Below are 18229 nucleotides of genomic sequence, written 5' to 3' on the forward strand. Positions count from 1 at the left end.
CACACAGGAAACTCACTCAAACACTCAAGGAAATAAACATAAACCTAATTAAAGGCTTTTTTTCTTGTGTTTTCTTTCGAATTGGTTTTGTTTAACTTTTTCGTTCTTAAATATATCCCACTTATCTTTGCCATCAATCGATTTAGTCCGCGACTAAACTTTTTTTTGCCCCCAAAGTCGAAAGTTGATGTGTTTTGTTTTTGGCCCTTTTTTGAAGACTTTTGCTTTGGCAAGTTTGGATACCTTCATAAAATATGCTTGACTATGTTTTTGTTTAATGGGTTTTGTTTTATAGGCTATTGTAGAATGTACATATGTTTCTACCCACCAAGTCGCGATGGGCCTAATTTTTTATTGTTTTTTATTATTAATTTAACCACCTTCGCATTAATGGTTTTTGAGTTCGTTTAGCCAGTGGCGTAGTTAGTGAAGAAATTTGAACCTAACAATACAATACCTATATTGAATGGATACTCTTCCCTACTTAAATTGAGTCCAAAATAAATACAAAACAAATCTTAGCACTATCTGAACTTTTTCTTGAGCCTCAACGTAATATTCCCGAGAGGCGTGCGTGCGTGCGTGTCGGTGGGAGTCAATGCACCATTTATACCCAAACCAAACTACGGCACTGTTCCTGCATTGTCACGTAAATTTGTATCTCTGAATAATATATTTCTTTTCCTCATTTTTTGGTTGATGATGATGGTGGTCAGGGGCGGATCCAGGATTTTTTTCTGGGGGGGGCACAAGGGACGGATTGGCAAAAAAAACAGCAATAACAGTTAGAAATAAAGTGAAGTACCATACGACTGACTAACAAGCAGAAAATTTTAACGACCCACAGTGGTCTAAAACCTGGCCAAAAATATTTAGGCACATTTCCCACATCAAATAGGGACCAAATGACCAAAAAGTTATTATTATATTTCATTTTCTTGTTACAGTAAAAGCCACTTAAGTGCTAACCCTCTTACTCCTGGATTAGCCGGAAGAAAAAAATATAAAAAATCAGAAAATGCACGTACAATTCTTTATTTAATTTTTTGACTTAAGTTGTTTCACCAAATAGTTTTTGAGAAATTAAGTTTTAAAGATGAAAAAATAATGTTTACGTTTTTTAATTGATTTTGTATAAAATTTTGCAATATTATGGACATAATTATACCATTAGTTAATGACCTAGTAGTTTTTAGTCAAATACTAAAGACTTCATTCTAATAAATATTAAAGTTCCTAAGAATAACAAAAAAAACTGAATCATACTTTTTTGCCGGGAAACCCAGTTTTGTTTTTTTTTATTTGCATTAACCTTTTGTAACCCAAGGTCGTAAATTTAAAAATTAATAAGTCAATCGATTGGCCTTTATCTTTAATAAAAAACATATTTTTTAAAAATTCAATAAAGTCATTATTTACTTAGTTATTTCGATATTTTGGGAGTAAAAAAAAAGTTTAAATAATTGATTTTTATATAAAAATGCAAAAATTCAAGCAAAAAACTATCTAATATTAATTTTTAGGCACTTTCCTAAAATACAAAAATAAAACCCCGTGGGGTTTACTAACAAAAACTATTTTTTTTCTGAATTTCGTAGTTTTTACACAAATTTGCTTATTTTCAAAAAAAAGCCCAACTTTCAACATTAACTGTCAATAAAAAATATTGGTGCTATTTATTAGAAATTTGAAGTACTATTTCGATAAAGCAATACTTAAAGATTATAATATTAGAAGCTTCAAAAGAAAAAAAAAATAGTTTGTAGAGCTTTTATGCAATCTTTTTCGGTTTGTTACAGAAATGTCACATGGGGCTACAAGGGGTTAAATTGTTTTATACCTCAAGAATATTGTGTTCAAATCGTAGGTCTCTTGGAGCCAAATTGACCAAGTTATAAGTATTTTAATACTACCCTTAGGAACGTTTTAGTCTTTTAGTCCAGAGTTCAAAACTTTAAATCGTTATCCCCACAACTAATGTTTTCAACGCCGGTGCTCCTCATAACTTCAAAACTACTGCACCGATTTTTTTGAAATTTGGAACACTATTTTTTTACATATTTTTAGAGGTATCCCTGGAGAAATTTTCTCAATAAAATAATATTTATAAAAATCTATAATAGGCTATTGATTATGTCGAAAAAAACAGAGCAATAAGGAACTAAGACGTTCAAGGGTTTTTATTGCAGGAATCGTTCAATGGGTTATAAAAGAACATAAAACCGCGGAGTGCTATTAAATGAGAGGGTGGAAACTAAAGATAGGGGTGTAAAAGCCCCCTTTTTGGTTTTTTCAATATATCTCGTAAACCGAGCAAAATTTTAATATATTGCTCTCAAAACTTTTTGTAGAGAATTGAATTTCCTATAAGAATAATGTTTTCTAAAAATTGAAAAAAAAATTTCCATACCAAAATAGTCGAAACAATCATAAAAAAAATATCAAAAAAATCGATTTTTTGAGTTTTTTTGCTTTTTTAGTTGTACATTTTTTTTGGGTTGAGATAGACATAAACATTGCTCCAAAGAAAAAAAGAAGATTAAATTTCCTTCAAAACCCTGTACTCACTAAATTTTTTCATTGAAAATTAACCGAAGTATGGCCATTTTAATCTATCTTTTTTTCGCATTTTTAGTTTTACTCAAGTAAAACAGAAACATTTAAGGGGAAAGTACGATAACTTAAGCACCAAGAACTGATAATGAGATTTTGTAGAGGGATTAAATACAATCATTGTTTACTATGGGAGGGGGGATCTATGTCCCCCCGTTTTGGCGGGAGGGGCAATTTTCTAAAAAAAATACTTAAAATAAAAAAAAATTATTAAAAAACAACGGCAACACTCACAGTTTTGATTGATACTTTTTCCAAAAGCTGGAATTATAAACTTAATATTAATTTTAAAATGAAGTTATTTTAATCAATTGTTTTTGAAATAAACGAGTGATTCCAATAATGAAAGTATTTTGTCTATTTTTCAATTTTCTCAAAAAGTAGAAGGCATAGGAATATTATGATTTTCATGATTTGATAAGAAATCAATTAAGGCAGTTTACTTTGTCGATCAATTTCGTATTGAAGTCCACAGTCTTTGTGAAAATTGTACTCAATGTGCTTTTTAAACTTTTTTTTCACAAGTTTTGACTTTGAAAACGGGTATTTCAAAAACAATTGATTAAAATAACTTCATTTTAAAATTAATATTAAGTTTATAATTCCAGCTTTTGGAAAAAGTATCAATCAAAACTGTGAGTGTTGCCGTTGTTTTTTAATAATTTTTTTTTATTTTAAGTATTTTTTTTAGAAAATTGCCCCTCCCGCCAAAACGGGGGGACATAGATCCCCCCTTCCATAGTAAACAATGATTGTATTTAATCCCTCTACAAAATCTCATTATCAGTTCTTGGTGCTTAAGTTATCGTACTTTCCCCTCAAATGTTTCTGTTTTACTTGAGTAAAACTAAAAATGCGAAAAAAAGATAGATTAAAATGGCCATACTTCGGTTAATTTTCAATGAAAAAATTTAGTGAGTACAGGGTTTTGAAGGAAATTTAATCTTCTTTTTTTCTTTGGAGCAATGTTTATGTCTATCTCAACCCAAAAAAAATGTACAACTAAAAAAGCAAAAAAACTCAAAAAATCGATTTTTTTGATATTTTTTTTATGATTGTTTCGACTATTTTGGTATGGAAATTTTTTTTTTCAATTTTTAGAAAACATTATTCTTATAGGAAATTCAATTCTCTACAAAAAGTTTTGAGAGCAATATATTAAAATTTTGCTCGGTTTACGAGATATATTGAAAAAACCAAAAAGGGGGCTTTTACACCCCTATCTTCAGTTTCCACCCTCTCATTTAATAGCACTCAGCGGTTTTATGTTCTTTTATAGCCCATTGAACGATTCCTGCAATAAAAACCCTTGAACGTCTTAGTTCCTTTCTAAATGACATAATCAATAGCCTATAAGTAAGGGTCGCTTTTGAGGAGTTTTTTTCAAGGGGTCTTTATTTTCGGGGTGCAAACTTGGGCAAACTTCTGAAATGCAAGTTTGTTCTACATGTCCAGCAGTTCTATAATACACTCCGCTTCAACTGAATAAGCACACAAATTTTCAAAGGTATTTTTTCCATTTTTTCCTAAGATTGAGCTTTCATGTAACATTTGATGATGTTTACATTTAGCTTGCGATGTTGAGAAACCAAATCAGAAAGAATAATTCTTAAAGTACCGCTATTTTTTTTCGTGTTCTCTTGCAAAGCGTCCCATATGGAAAAATGCAGTTTTTTTTTGCGTCAACTGAATAGACACACGGTCTTTCAAGGTCAATATCTTCGTTGTTTATGAGAGTTTTGAGGTGTTTGGCATACCAAATCAAAGGTTGAAATGTTCTCAGTGAGATTTTGTCATTTAATTAAAATTTAAAAAAAAGTAGTAGATTAAAAGCTTTGAATACTGTCGACAGAGCTAAAATTAATTTGTTAACGGAACAAGTACTGACCGGGACTGCTATAGCTACCAAAATTGACCGGAGTTTTAGTGTGTTGCCTATTCGCACCTAAAAAATAAAAGTTCGTACAGGAAAAATATGAATTAAGGTAAAAAAACGGCAAAAATAGCAGTTAATCGACGAGAAATTTTGAGATCTGCCTCCAATTCATTTGACTCTGGGGCAAAAATCAAACAAAAAGCTGGTGTTTCTGCAAGTGTTTCAACACTCTGCAGAGTAATTAACAGCACGGATCATTTTAACCCATTAAAAGTCCAAAAGAAACAAACTTTAAATAAGCAACAAAAAGGTATTCGTTTAGAATTTTCTAGACTCCATATGAGCTTTAAAAATGAGTGACGCAAAGTGGTTTTTTTCATTTGAAAAAGGTCAATTTTGATGGATTCATAATTGAAGTCATCGGGGCCATCAAAATTGACCTTTTTCAAATGAAAAAAACCACTTTGCGTCACTCATTTTTAAAGCTCATATGGAGTCTAGAAAATTCTAAACGAATACCTTTTTGTTGCTTGTTTAAAGTTTGTTTCTTTTGGACTTTTAATGGGTTAAAATGATCCGTGCTGTTAATTACTCTGCAGAGTGTTGAAACACTTGCAGAAACACCAGCTTTTTGTTTGATTTTTGCCCCAGAGTCAAATGAATTGGAGGCAGATCTCAAAATTTCTCGTCGATTAACTGCTATTTTTGCCGTTTTTTTACCTTAATTCATATTTTTCCTGTACGAACTTTTATTTTTTAGGTGCGAATAGGCAACACACTAAAACTCCGGTCAATTTTGGTAGCTATAGCAGTCCCGGTCAGTACTTGTTCCGTTAACAAATTAATTTTAGCTCTGTCGACAGTATTCAAAGCTTTTAATCTACTACTTTTTTTTAAATTTTAATTAAATGACAAAATCTCACTGAGAACATTTCAACCTTTGATTTGGTATGCCAAACACCTCAAAACTCTCATAAACAACGAAGATATTGACCTTGAAAGACCGTGTGTCTATTCAGTTGACGCAAAAAAAAACTGCATTTTTCCATATGGGACGCTTTGCAAGAGAACACGAAAAAAAATAGCGGTACTTTAAGAATTATTCTTTCTGATTTGGTTTCTCAACATCGCAAGCTAAATGTAAACATCATCAAATGTTACATGAAAGCTCAATCTTAGGAAAAAATGGAAAAAATACCTTTGAAAATTTGTGTGCTTATTCAGTTGAAGCGGAGTGTATATAGTTTATGCAATTTTGTGACGTGTTCCGCTATTTTAAAAACACTAATGTTAAAAAAAAACAACGAAAAAAGTGCAAATTTTTTGACCCCTCTGTATGAAAAAATAGAGTTGCATATACAATTATTTTTTTGATATCATTCAATGTCATTCGATGTCCATATCAAAATTTTTCACCAAAATCACTTTGAAAATTCACTTTTTTTTAAATCGAAAAAAAAATTCGTGTGTACCCAACAAATAGCCTGTTATTTATTTGTGAGGTGGAGCTATTCATGGGAAAGGAATGCAACAATCAACAAAATTCGTATTTTCAGCCAGAAATAGACAAGAGTTTCACTCAAGTTCTTTCTGTTATTATTCATATATTTTTAAAACTCTTATAGTTTGATTTCCTTTAAGTATGAACTTTAAGTTCTGGGGGGGGGGGGGCACGTGCCCCCGTGCCCCCCCCCTGGATCCGCCTATGATGGTGGTCGTTGGTTGTGGTTGATTTTATTAGATTTTATTTCCTTTTTAAGACTTTTTTTTTGTGTTGTTTTTTTTTTTTTTTTTAATAGAAAGAAAAAAATGTCATAAAAATAATTTTCTCTCAAACACGATGTTGTTGAGTCTTTTATATATTACCTATAATCTTTGCTCTTTATCTATTCTCGGATTGCCCCCTGATTCGAAATGAATAAAAATGAAAACATTAAAAACATTTTGTTTATTTTTATTTTTCATGTAGATTTTTAATTTGAACAAATAGTAGCAGTCATTTGATTTTCATTAATCAGGAGAAAGAAGAACATAAATAAATGCCTGGGTCGTATGAACTTGCTTGCTTTTGTGGTTCTTTAAATAGTTGAGTAAATGAGTTACTGAGATAATATAGAAAAAATAAAATAAATAGGTTTTTAATATCAGATACCTACTGTGTCTTTTTTAAATTAAGTTACAAATTAAATAACTGACTTTTTTCCAAATTAAATCACCAAAAAACGGGTAACACCATATTTCCCTTATACGAATTTTTAAAGAAAAATGCAGTTTAGTTTGAATCGCTAAAACCATTACGTAAGTACACCAAATTGAATTGCAATCAGTGTAAATGCGTTGCATACAAAATTTTGTTGATATTGAACAGTGGCGTACGTTTAGTCATGTGGCCCCGGGACAAGACTAAATTTTGGGGCCCCTTAAATATTTGGGGGCCCCTTAGATACAAAAAAAAAGTACGTATACGCCATACATTTTTTTTTGTATGGCTTATTTATTTTTAGGTTTATTTGAATGTTTTAATATGTTCGTAATCCACTTTGCTATACTTACTTAAAAAGTCTATCATAAAAGTAGTAAATACTTGTACTAGGGGCCCCAAAATTAAATATTTAGAGACCCCTAAAATAAAATTTTTTTAGCTTAGAATTGATAGTTCTTGGGGCCTCTGTTCTGAAGTTGATTGATGATTTTCCATCATCAAACATAGTTTATTTCTTTTGGGGCCCCTGATATATTATATTTCCGGCCTCAAAATTAAGTGCCTAGAGGCCCCTAAAATATGTATAATATAATTTTTTTGGAGCCAAGAATTAATAGGTATTGGTTCCTCTGTTCTGAAGTAATATTCGGAATGCCACCAATAACGTGATGTTTTTATTTTGGGCCCTGATGTATTTATGTTCGGGCCCCTGAATTGATATTTAATTTTCCATTTGATTGTTTTGAACCACTGAAGTGATAGCTTTTGAGCATCCTCAAATAACATTTGTCATGCCATCAAAAAATTTGATGAATATTTTTGTTATCCTTAGTAATAGATTTTGGGGCCCCCAAATTAATATTTGATTGCATCTCAACTAACGGGGTTCCTGAAAAATTATTTGTTGGGACCCTTCATATAATATTTTTGGAGCCCCAGATTCATATTTTTTGGGACTCCTAAAGTAATATTTAGTAATCCATCAACAAATGTAGTTTAATTTAAAAAAAACATTTTTTTTAATTTAATTTTTTTTTTGACACCCTGAAGAAAAGGCTTTTGGGGCCCCTAACGTATTAACTTGAAGTAATATTTGGTATGCCATTAACAAAGCTTTTTTTGCTTTTTTGGGTTGCAACTAATATTTTTTGGGGCCCTAAGATAAAATTATAATTTTTCTTTTAAAAAAGCAGTTTATTTTTTTGGGGCCCCTGAGGTAACCTTTTTTTAAATCAATATATATTGTTTGGCTTTTGGCTACCAATGCATTACACTGGTTTACAAGGGTTTTGTTGCCGAAACAAAAATATACTTTTCTGAAGGTTTTTGGTGTGCTGAACTCGAATCCGAAGTCAGAAAGAACTAATCAGCTCCCGTTTTTGAGATATTACCGTTAGAAAATGAAAAAATACGTTTTTTTTAATTCTTCGGGCCTTATTCTTTTGTATAAAGAAAATGTTTGAGCATATTTAGTAACGGTTTCTATAAGAACTGTTTTCCATCTTTCGACACCTGTTTAAATCTTTTCAATATCTTTTATATTGCCCGAGATATCTCAAACTGAAGGAAGTGGGTTTGGCTTCATATATCATAAAGACGATAATGACGTTATAAAATTTATAAAAATACCAAACAACTGAGGATATCTCGGGCAGTAAAAAAGATATCGGAAAGATTTAAACAGATTTAAAAAGGTGGTAAATAGGACTTATGAAAACCGTTTCTAAATATGCTCAAAAAATTTTCCTTATATAAAAGAATAAGGTCCGAAGTACTGCATGTTCTAACGGTAATATTTCAAAAACGGGAGCTGATTAATTTTTTTGACTTCAGATTCAAGTTCAGCACATCGAAAACCTTCAGAAAAGTATATTTTTGTTTCGGCAACAAAAAAAAAGTTTAATTTTGTTAACCAGTGTTATACATTATACACTGAATGACATAATTTGTCTTCCTTGTATCCAAAGTGATTCAAATATATTTTAATCTATTTCATAACTCAATTTATGCTAACAGTTTCTAGCTAGGGTCGGTCGGGGCCCCGGGGCGCCGCCACGCTTGCGCCAAGGGAGTGCACGCCCCTGATATTGAATGAGTCATTTAGGAGAAAATTATATTTAAAAAATAAACGATCGCATGTATCTACCGTTAATAATGATTTTCAAAAAAAAAATTAAGAGATAGACCTCGGCCCCATTGCTACAACTACATTTTGCCACTTTGAACTTTAACTTTAAAAATTTTGATTCACCAAACTGCAATTTGAAAGGTAAAACAAACATTCCTTCTTTACAAATTTTGTTTCATCAACCACAAATCTGCAAAGCACAAAGCACTTTTCTGAAAGGCGCAAAGTTTTGCTAATTTGCAAAGAATTCTATGGTTTAGTTGCACCAAACAAAAAAATTTGCACTTGGCAATTTGAAATCTGCAAAACTTTGCAATAATATGCAAGGAAAAAATTTAATTTGCGGTTGGCAAATTGCCGTGTAAAGTTCGGGTATATTAAATTATAATTTAAAATTAATCTTCTTGAACGACTTTTTGAAGATGAAGAGTATCTATAGTAATAGTTACGTGAGAGATTTAAAATTCATAATTCATTAAAGATATTTGAATTAAAAAAATTTAAAACAATTGCAATCAATTAGAAATTGTGTTATTTTTTTCTTTAAACGAATAGCAGCAAAGCATGATCATAAGTACTTAACTATGACTAAAAAATAGAATACAAATAAAATATTATTTCAAAAGATATCGTTGTTAAATAATTTAAAACACAAAATCTCAAATTTTTTAACAACCGAAAGAAGTTGAATCTATTTACATTGTTATACTTTGCAAGCAAAGTTCCATTTTAAGTTAGTGAAACACCCCTACTTTTTACTTTGTAAAAAAACATCAAAAATTGCGAAGTGCAAAGTCAAAGGCTTTTAATTTTTGGTGAATCACTTTGCACTTTTACTTTGCAGAAAAATATTACTCGTATTTTGCAAATTTGCAAAGAGTAAAGTGGTTGTTGCAATAAGGGCCTTGTTTTGAAACTACATATTTGCATTGTTGAGGCCGTTTTTTAGAAAACTAAACTTCTTCAAAATAATTTGTGTATGACATCAAGTACCGCTATTTGTAATAAAATGAAACTAGTTCCAAAAACCCCTTTGAATAGACCCAACAAAAAACGCTACATACCAAGTTTGATGTTAATCGGTACATTCGTTACGGCCGTCACTCCTTATGCTACTGCTATCTGCTACTATAAAAGCATAACCTATCAAAACATAAAATTTGTCATAGGAAAGAAGGAGTCCCAAAAAATATTTGATACTTGGCCCTCAAAGAGCCAGCTACGACTCAGATTTTTAAGAAACTTTTTTTATAAGGTTTTTCTGTGTTGAGATATTAAAGTTCAGTAAGAGGAGGTCCTGGTAGCATTTTAAATAATGCTTCAATAATCATAAGCTTGATTTAATCAATACAAATGAATTGGCTAGGAATTTTTCTTAATTAAAGACATGTGAAAACGAAAACATTTTAAAGTATCAGGACCATTATAGTATTCATTAGATCACTTCTAAGTGAATTAACTCTAATTATTTGAAAGATTATATGGTCGACAGAACTTATATTTTTCAAAGTTTCCTAGAATTTTTGGTATGCCAAGAATTTTGAAATGATTAAAATTTGTAACTTAAACAACAACAATTGTCTGAATAAATTCATTAAAAAAATATTTTCTATGCACACAAAAAATCATAAGTATCGTGTGATTGTCAAAGTTTTTCATAATTTCTAATTCCCATTAATTAACACCAATCTATGAATCTTGACATTAATAGCCACCCCTTTATCCATTATCAAAAAAAAAAAATTCTTAGAAATTTAAAAACAATAAATTACAAAGAATGCATTTATTCCATTATATATGCATTCCAAAAAGGCTGTTATGATGATGATGATGATGACCTTCGCTCTCGCCATCGAACATACTGACTTATATTTTTCTTATCATCATTTTCTCGAACGATATATGCATTTGGATTGCGGATGCATGAAACTATTTCAACATCATAATTCTCGATATCACACTTAATGAAAACACCATTACAATAAATTCACACAAAATTAGCTGAAGATATACGCAAAGACCTCGCTGAAAAGCATATTTTTTTTTTTTTTTTATTTCTTAGTGAAAATTAAGACTCCATCGCACCATCCTGTTGCATTGTTGATTGTTATTGGTTTGGCCTAATTTTTCTTGTCAAACTCACATCTGCTTAGCATTATTTCTTCATTTTCGAAGTCATTCATAAATAATTTTTTTCAGATTTTTTAATCACAACTCTAATTGGTTTTGGAGCCTCTACCTCCCCCATTTTCCAAAAGACTACAAAACAGCTTACACACGGTATAGATCTTAATTCTACCAGATTGATGCTGATGTGTGGATTGTAAAACAAGAAACAGAAACAATTAATATTATAAACTTTTATTTTTTGTTTTTCATTCTGATTTTCCGAGGAAAATTAAAATATTCTAAGCCTATCAAGGCGTCCCATAAATAAAATAAACCTTTAGATAGGGTTATAACTCCTCATAAATTTGTTCCCACTTTTTTTTTTGTTTGAATTTATATGTCAGCATGTCCGAAAATGCTTGGTCGATTCCCTGGTTTAATATGTTGAATGGGAAATATTCTAAAAAAAACTTAATATAAAATAATTTATGTGGCATATGGATTGTGGGCAGATTGAGTATTATGTGGAATATAGAGACGGATGGACATAGCTCGACGAATGAAGATACTCTGTGCACCGAAAATCATTGATTGAATTTTGAATTGCGTTTTGACATTTCATATACATATTCCAATATGTGTACTACAAAAATATCAATCCAAACTCAAATAAGTATGAGAGAGGAAGGACGATATACCGACTCCAGGGAAAATAACGAATGTTTGTGAATATTAAAAAGACTTGAGTTAAATAATTGGATTGTATCTATAAAAATAATCGAATGTATTTCAATCTGTTTTTTTTTTTTTTTTTCAATTTGTGTTTGGGGGCCAGTTTACGGGTCGCCCGTCGTATAGGTGGGTTATAAATTGATTTGACATTGATGGATGGAATGAAGAAAATTGGTGGGGGATGCATGCATTTTGTGTTTTTTGATTGCTTTTGAGTCTATTTTGATGTTTGATGATTATGACACGACCGACGACGATGGCGACGCGTCAGCAAATAATAATATGTTGCGTGTTATCACGGTGGATTGCGTGTGTTTTTGTTTTTTTTTTTTTTTGTTAATTGTTTGTTTTATATAAATAAAAACAAGGATAAAATTAGATATCCGTGAGTTTGTGTATAATTTCTAATTAATTTTTTTTTTAATTTGTTGATTTTTTGATTTTTTTTTTTTTTATGTGATGATGATGAGAAGATGAGATATTTTACTAGATACTTATCTATAGGTAGGTACAATGTGCTTTAATTTCAACCAATGCATAAAACCGTACCTACCTATATTAGGTATGTTCCTGAATTCTTGATAAGTTTTAATCCAATTTTTGTTCTTACATTCGTAGGCAGGTATCTGCGGACCAAAGTTTCGTAAGTAGCTTTGACCAACCAGATATTATAGACCAGTGATAATCCGGTTTTCAGAGGGCAAAAGTTGAAAAAAATATTAGCAGCATAAGGGTGGTTACAAAATTTAGAATAAATGGTATATGAAAATTGAAAAATAAATTGCCCACAAACAAATTGGGGAAAAGGGGGTGGGTGGGCGAAAAAGTAGTGGTGGGTCAAAAGTAGACCGCCCATCGAAAAAAGTCAAATGCAAAAGTTGTACATAATAATTTTTGTTTTTTTGAACTGATGTCAATATTTTCTAAAACAAAAGTATAGTTTTTCCACACAATCTTAAAAAAAACAGGTTTTAATCTAAATAACTGCATTCCAAACTTTTCAAAAATCAAAAATTTTTTCGGTAACTTTTTTGATTGAAAAATAGGCTATTTTTTTCATATTAAATTCGTCAAAAATCCAAAAATTTACTCATTGCTCAAAAAACATTAAAAATAGACAAAAAACTTAAGAACATAATTTTTAACCAAGTTTTGTTAAAATCCAACCATTTTTGTAAAAGATAAAAATAATAAATCACGTTTTTGAAATATTACCATGTCAAACCATCACAAAAATAGTGTTTTGGACGTTCAAAATTCAATATCTGAAAAATTTTGCACATTAGAGCTATTCTAATGCTAGATTTAAATTAAGAAGGCAATTAAAAAAATATAATTTGGTTTCTATGCAAAATTATTCCTCGCCAATATTACTGTCATTTACGGACAAATCGATATTAAAAATGGTTTACTTGTTTTTTGAACTTTTGTCAATATTTTCTTAAAAAAAAGTACCTATAGTTTTTCCACAAAAAAAAAGTTTTAATCTAAATAAAAGCATTCCAAACATTTCAAAATAAAAAATTTTTTCGGTAGGTAACTTTTTTGATTGAAAAATCGGCTATTTTTTCAAATTAAATCTTAAAAAAAGGTTCTTATCTATATAACTGCATTCCCAACTTTTAAAAAATCAAACATTTTTTCGGTTTTGAGGTTATATAAAAAAATGGTTCGAGTAAAAGTTTTAGACACTTTTATTATGTACAACTTTTGCATTTGACTTTTTTCGATAGGAGTTCTACTTTTGACAGAAATCGTAAAAAACACGATTTTTGACATCCACCCTACTTTTTCGCCTACCCACCCCCTTTCCCCCAATTTGTTTGTGGGAAATTTATTTTTCCCCTTTCATATACCATTTATCCTTAATTTTTTAACCACCCTTATGCTGCTAATAATTTTTTTATTTTCAAAAATTATTGGCACTGGTCTATTAACCCATAGTCGGAACAAACATTTCAAATGGAAAAAATTTAATCGTGAAATTGTTTTTCATATAATGGTAGAGGAGGCCACTGGGAGCATTAAATCAGTTTTTCAGTAAAATCGAGCTTGAGCCAAAGCCGCGATCTTGGATTGAAGGAAAAAGAAATTTCATTGAATTACTCGAATATTTTGGATTTTTGATCAAAACTTGTAGACATTTTTTTTCTACAACTTTTGTCTTAATAATTTTTTCTCTATGGCCCAAATTTTTCGAGTTAATTTGAAAATATTATTTCTTGGCTTAGGGCCCCAAAAAATATTACTTGCATAATCTTAGCGAAATTCAAATTATACATAAGGGCCTGCAAATAAAAAAGAAGTATGGCGTATACGTACTTTTTTTTGTTTATTCTTATTTTATACATCAAAGCTCGAAAATTAAGTCTTGCTTGGAGCCCCGGCAGCTAAATGTAGCCCTCTGCTTGGAAAACCTTGAACGGCAAAACTATACTTTTTGCAGTGAACATTGAACAGGTAAAAAATAGTTCCAATGATTTCAAACAAATATTGAATTGTTACCAAAAATTTCATTCTTGTTTTTATTTTGACCTTTAAAAAACAAATGTATCAAATTTGTCTAGACGAGGCCCTCTCAGATTTTTGTGTATTTTTTCCGAATCATCATCAAAATAATGGAAAAACCTGAAGTGATAAAAATTTCAAGGACTTGCGAGTGATGCATATCAGTAAATTAATAGGTACCATTCCTTGTATTTGTAAATAAATGTTTTAAATTATTGTAAACAATCGATATTTGTGTCATCTAGGTATTCTAGGATATACTTCGGCACTTAAATACTATTCATTGGGATTATGAAGTTATAATTAACCTTCAATGGAATAAGTTGTTTAACTCTTACTTAATAGGACTTGTTTCAACACGGATTCAATTATTTAGCATTTTCAATTTAAGTTGAAAAAAAACTTTACTCTCAGAATATTATGATTCAATTGAATGTAAAATGCAATCAATTTATAAATCGAATTTAAACTTTATTCAATTGTTGCTTTAAAGAAATAACAGACAATTACCTTTACAAAAGTTAACTTTATTACTATATTTCAATACACCAAAAGTAATCAGAAAAAAATTCTCAGAAACTCATGATAAATATCTCTGTTATATATATTGCATCACTTCTGAGAATTTTTCACAATCAAAAGTGTTGCTAGGGATTGCTTTTAATCTAGTTTTTGATATTCACATTAAATTCGAGTGAATTCAAGTATTTACGTGCTTCAGAGGAAATTAATTTGAATTGTTTCAAATGTCAAAGCTTAAACCAAGAGGTCTGCTAAGTTCTCAGACAACCTTGACACTAAACCTTTATCTAGATTAGAGGATCTAATTTGGGATATTTTCGAACCCCCTTATATTTCTATCTCAAAGAAACCAGAAATTGGTATTGGGTGGCGTTTTAATTGCTCATTTTATTACGAAAAAAAACTACTATTTTTATTTTGAAGCCTTTTTAAGGAGGGTTTAAGACATGAAATAATTGTTTATAGTTTCTTTTTTTTGTTTATTCCAGTTCCACTATATATGGATTAAAAAAAAACAGTATCTTTGTTAAAAATGGTTGTATCGGAGTGCTTGAAAAAGCAACTTGAAGCTTGAGATTTTTATGGAAATATGTGCCTCGAGCAATGCTTATAAATACCACATGTACATTTTTATGGTTTTTTGTCTGCAAGTTGTGTGTTATGACGAAATTGATGTAATAAAAAAAGGTTAAAATTTAAAAATTTCATTTAAGTTTATTATTAGATAAAACTAAGAAGATTTTCATCTTAATTTAAGTCCATTTCCATTTGATTAAAGACGGAAGTCTTTTACCAAACTGTTTAATTTTCAAGCGTTTTTTAAAATTCGATTTCTTTTTTTTTTTCTTATATTATAAACTTGGTACGACCATTTGCTATTGCTGCTATTTGCTATTTGTTGCTTATAAACTCACATTTTATATGATCTTTTAAGTCTAACCAAAGGCGGCCCAAGTGTGTAATTTATTATTTTTTTTTCTATTAAATACTTACTGAGAGAACCAATCTTCCTTCTATCCAGTTCCATTTTGTATTCCTCAAAGCTTACCCATCGTTCAAATTTAATCATATCTCAAAATAAATCTTCCCTCCTAAATAAAAACATCAAAACATTCAAAAACCAAATAAAGAAGAAAATTAAAACGAAAAAACATTTATATTTTTTTAATTATTTTGAAATAATATTACTTTATTTCGAGTTTTAGGTTTTTCTTTTAAGTATATTGGATTTCCTTCATCAATGAGTTCCCATTTTCATTTTTTTCATTTTTATAATTAATATTAATAATAATTTTTTAATAATAATAATAGTAAACATATTATAATAGCGTTTTGTTTTACTTAGTAGTTTTTTTTTTATTTTTGTTTTATATTACAATTTATTTAATACCTACACTATAATACATATCACAAATATATTTTTTTTTTTATTTCTCTTTCCCATTCATTTTTTATATACATATTTATGCATTTTTTTTTTTTGTTTGCTTTTAATTATTTTTTTTTTTCTTTTAATCAATTACATACATACATATACATCATCATTTTTTTGTTTTAATAAATTATATCTTTTTACAATTTTCTTATTTTTTTTTTTTTTCTATATAAATATTCAAAATGGCTGCAGTTGTTTTAATTTTAATTGTGTTTTTGCTACATTTTTTTATGAATATACTTATTTTTCTGTGTTATAATTGTTTAATAATTTTTTTTTGTTTTTAGTTTTTATATCTGTACGAATTTAGACAAAAATATTTTGTTGTTGTTGATGATGTTTAGAATAAATGCATTCGTGTAAAACGTGAGAATTGTTTTAATATAATATATATTTTTTTTTTTCAGTGTTTTATTTTTTTGTTAAGTTTTTTTTTTAATCTTGTTTCGAAAGTGTATATAAATATTTTTTTTGAAATACAATTTTTTGTTTTGTTTTTGTTTAATATAACTATGTTGTAGGTATTACAAGTTTTAGTTTTGTTTATTATTTGTTTTTAATTTTATTTTTTATTTTACATAGTTGAATTGTTTTTTCTTTTTTTTATTATTAATTTTTAATAGAGAATCAGGTTACCTGTGTTTCCTGCATTGCATTGAGAGTTTTACACTATTTTTTTTTTTTTAATTTTAATTTTTCTTTGTAGTATTTTTTTTTTATTTAAATAGATTTAAATGAATAAAATTTTTAAATTTAATAAAATAAATAGAAGGTACAATGTGCTTGGGATTGTGATTTGACTTGATTTTTTATATTTTGAAACATTTTTTTTGTGTGTCTTTAAAATCGTATTTGAATCTATTTTTTTTTTTTTTTTTTTTTTGTTTAATTTTTATAAAAGGGCAGTGCACAAACTGATATGAAATAGTGGGGGCTCCTTGAAGAGCAAGAATGTAAATATTGCGAGATTAATGGTATCCACAAATGAGACAAAATGTTGAAGTGAAGTTCAGAGAGTAAATTATTTATAAGAGCCCTTAACAATCATACAACCCAGTACCTTTGTTGTGAAATAAAATTTATAAAATATTTAACAAAAATTACAAAATAAAAAAACAAAAACAATTGTGTTCAAGAATGTTAAAAATGGAAATAGTTTTTTTCATAATAAAAAATTATTAAAATGTATTTTTTTTTTTATTTTTCTATTATTTTTTATTTAATTTAAAATTATATTTACAATTTCTCACTCAGTCTATATTTTGATAATAAATTTTAATTGTTTTTTCTTTTTTTTTTTTGTTTTATTTTTTTTTTTATTAAGTAGGCATTTTTATAAATTTTTAATTTAGTAGCACGGAACTTTGAATATTTCTTTCATACAGTATTTTTTTTTTTTTTTATTTTTAATATTTGACAAGAAATAAAGAAAGATAAATAAATTACAAAAGAACAAAAAATGTACAGGAAAAAAGATAAAAAAGGACACAAATTCTCGATGTAAGTATATATAAGTAAAGGATATAATTTTAAGACTTTAATGAGCAAAAATAAGGAAACAATTTATTTACCCCTATCGGTTTCTTTTTTTATTTTATTTTATTTTATTTTTTTTTCTGTCACATGTACCTAGTTTATACACACTTATGAGGATTCAAAACCCTTGATATACAAATTTTTGAAAGATTATCGATTTTCCGTATATACAAGGATTTAGGACACATGATTTAAAAAAAAAATACCTACATACTCGTACTTCCTGAATAGTGGACAATCTTTAATATATGGGAATGCAGAATTATTACAATATGAAAAAAAAAAAAAAAAATAACAAAGAAGGAACAAAATTAGGGTCGGTTACAAGAAAAGAAGGGAACCAACCATTAAAACCGAAAGGAACAAAAACACATACCTTAACATAAAGCTATGGCTCATTAAATTGTTTAGAGGGTGAAGTGCACTTAAGTAAAATATGACCTTTCATAATTATTTTCCCTGGTGTTTTCTTCTTGTTACAGTTTTTTTTTTTACTGTACCTTTAAAAAAACAAACTCAGGTAGCAAGTTCCTTTTTCTTTACCTTAAATATGAACTTATTGGTTTT

General features: G+C 28.8%; 1 long non-coding RNA gene across 1 annotated transcript in view; it reads left to right on the forward strand.

The window, feature by feature from the left end:
* Positions 1 to 17259, forward strand: part of LOC129920086 (uncharacterized) — a 57284-nt gene extending 40025 nt beyond the window's left edge. The window contains exon 3 of the long non-coding RNA XR_008773185.1: positions 17028 to 17259. This is a non-coding gene — a long non-coding RNA (uncharacterized LOC129920086). The remainder of the gene's footprint in view (positions 1 to 17027) is intronic.
* Positions 17260 to 18229: the final 970 nt, after the last annotated feature.

The sequence above is a fragment of the Episyrphus balteatus genome, chromosome 4 (genome assembly GCF_945859705.1).
Source record: "Episyrphus balteatus chromosome 4, idEpiBalt1.1, whole genome shotgun sequence".
Lineage (NCBI taxonomy): Eukaryota > Metazoa > Arthropoda > Insecta > Diptera > Syrphidae > Episyrphus > Episyrphus balteatus.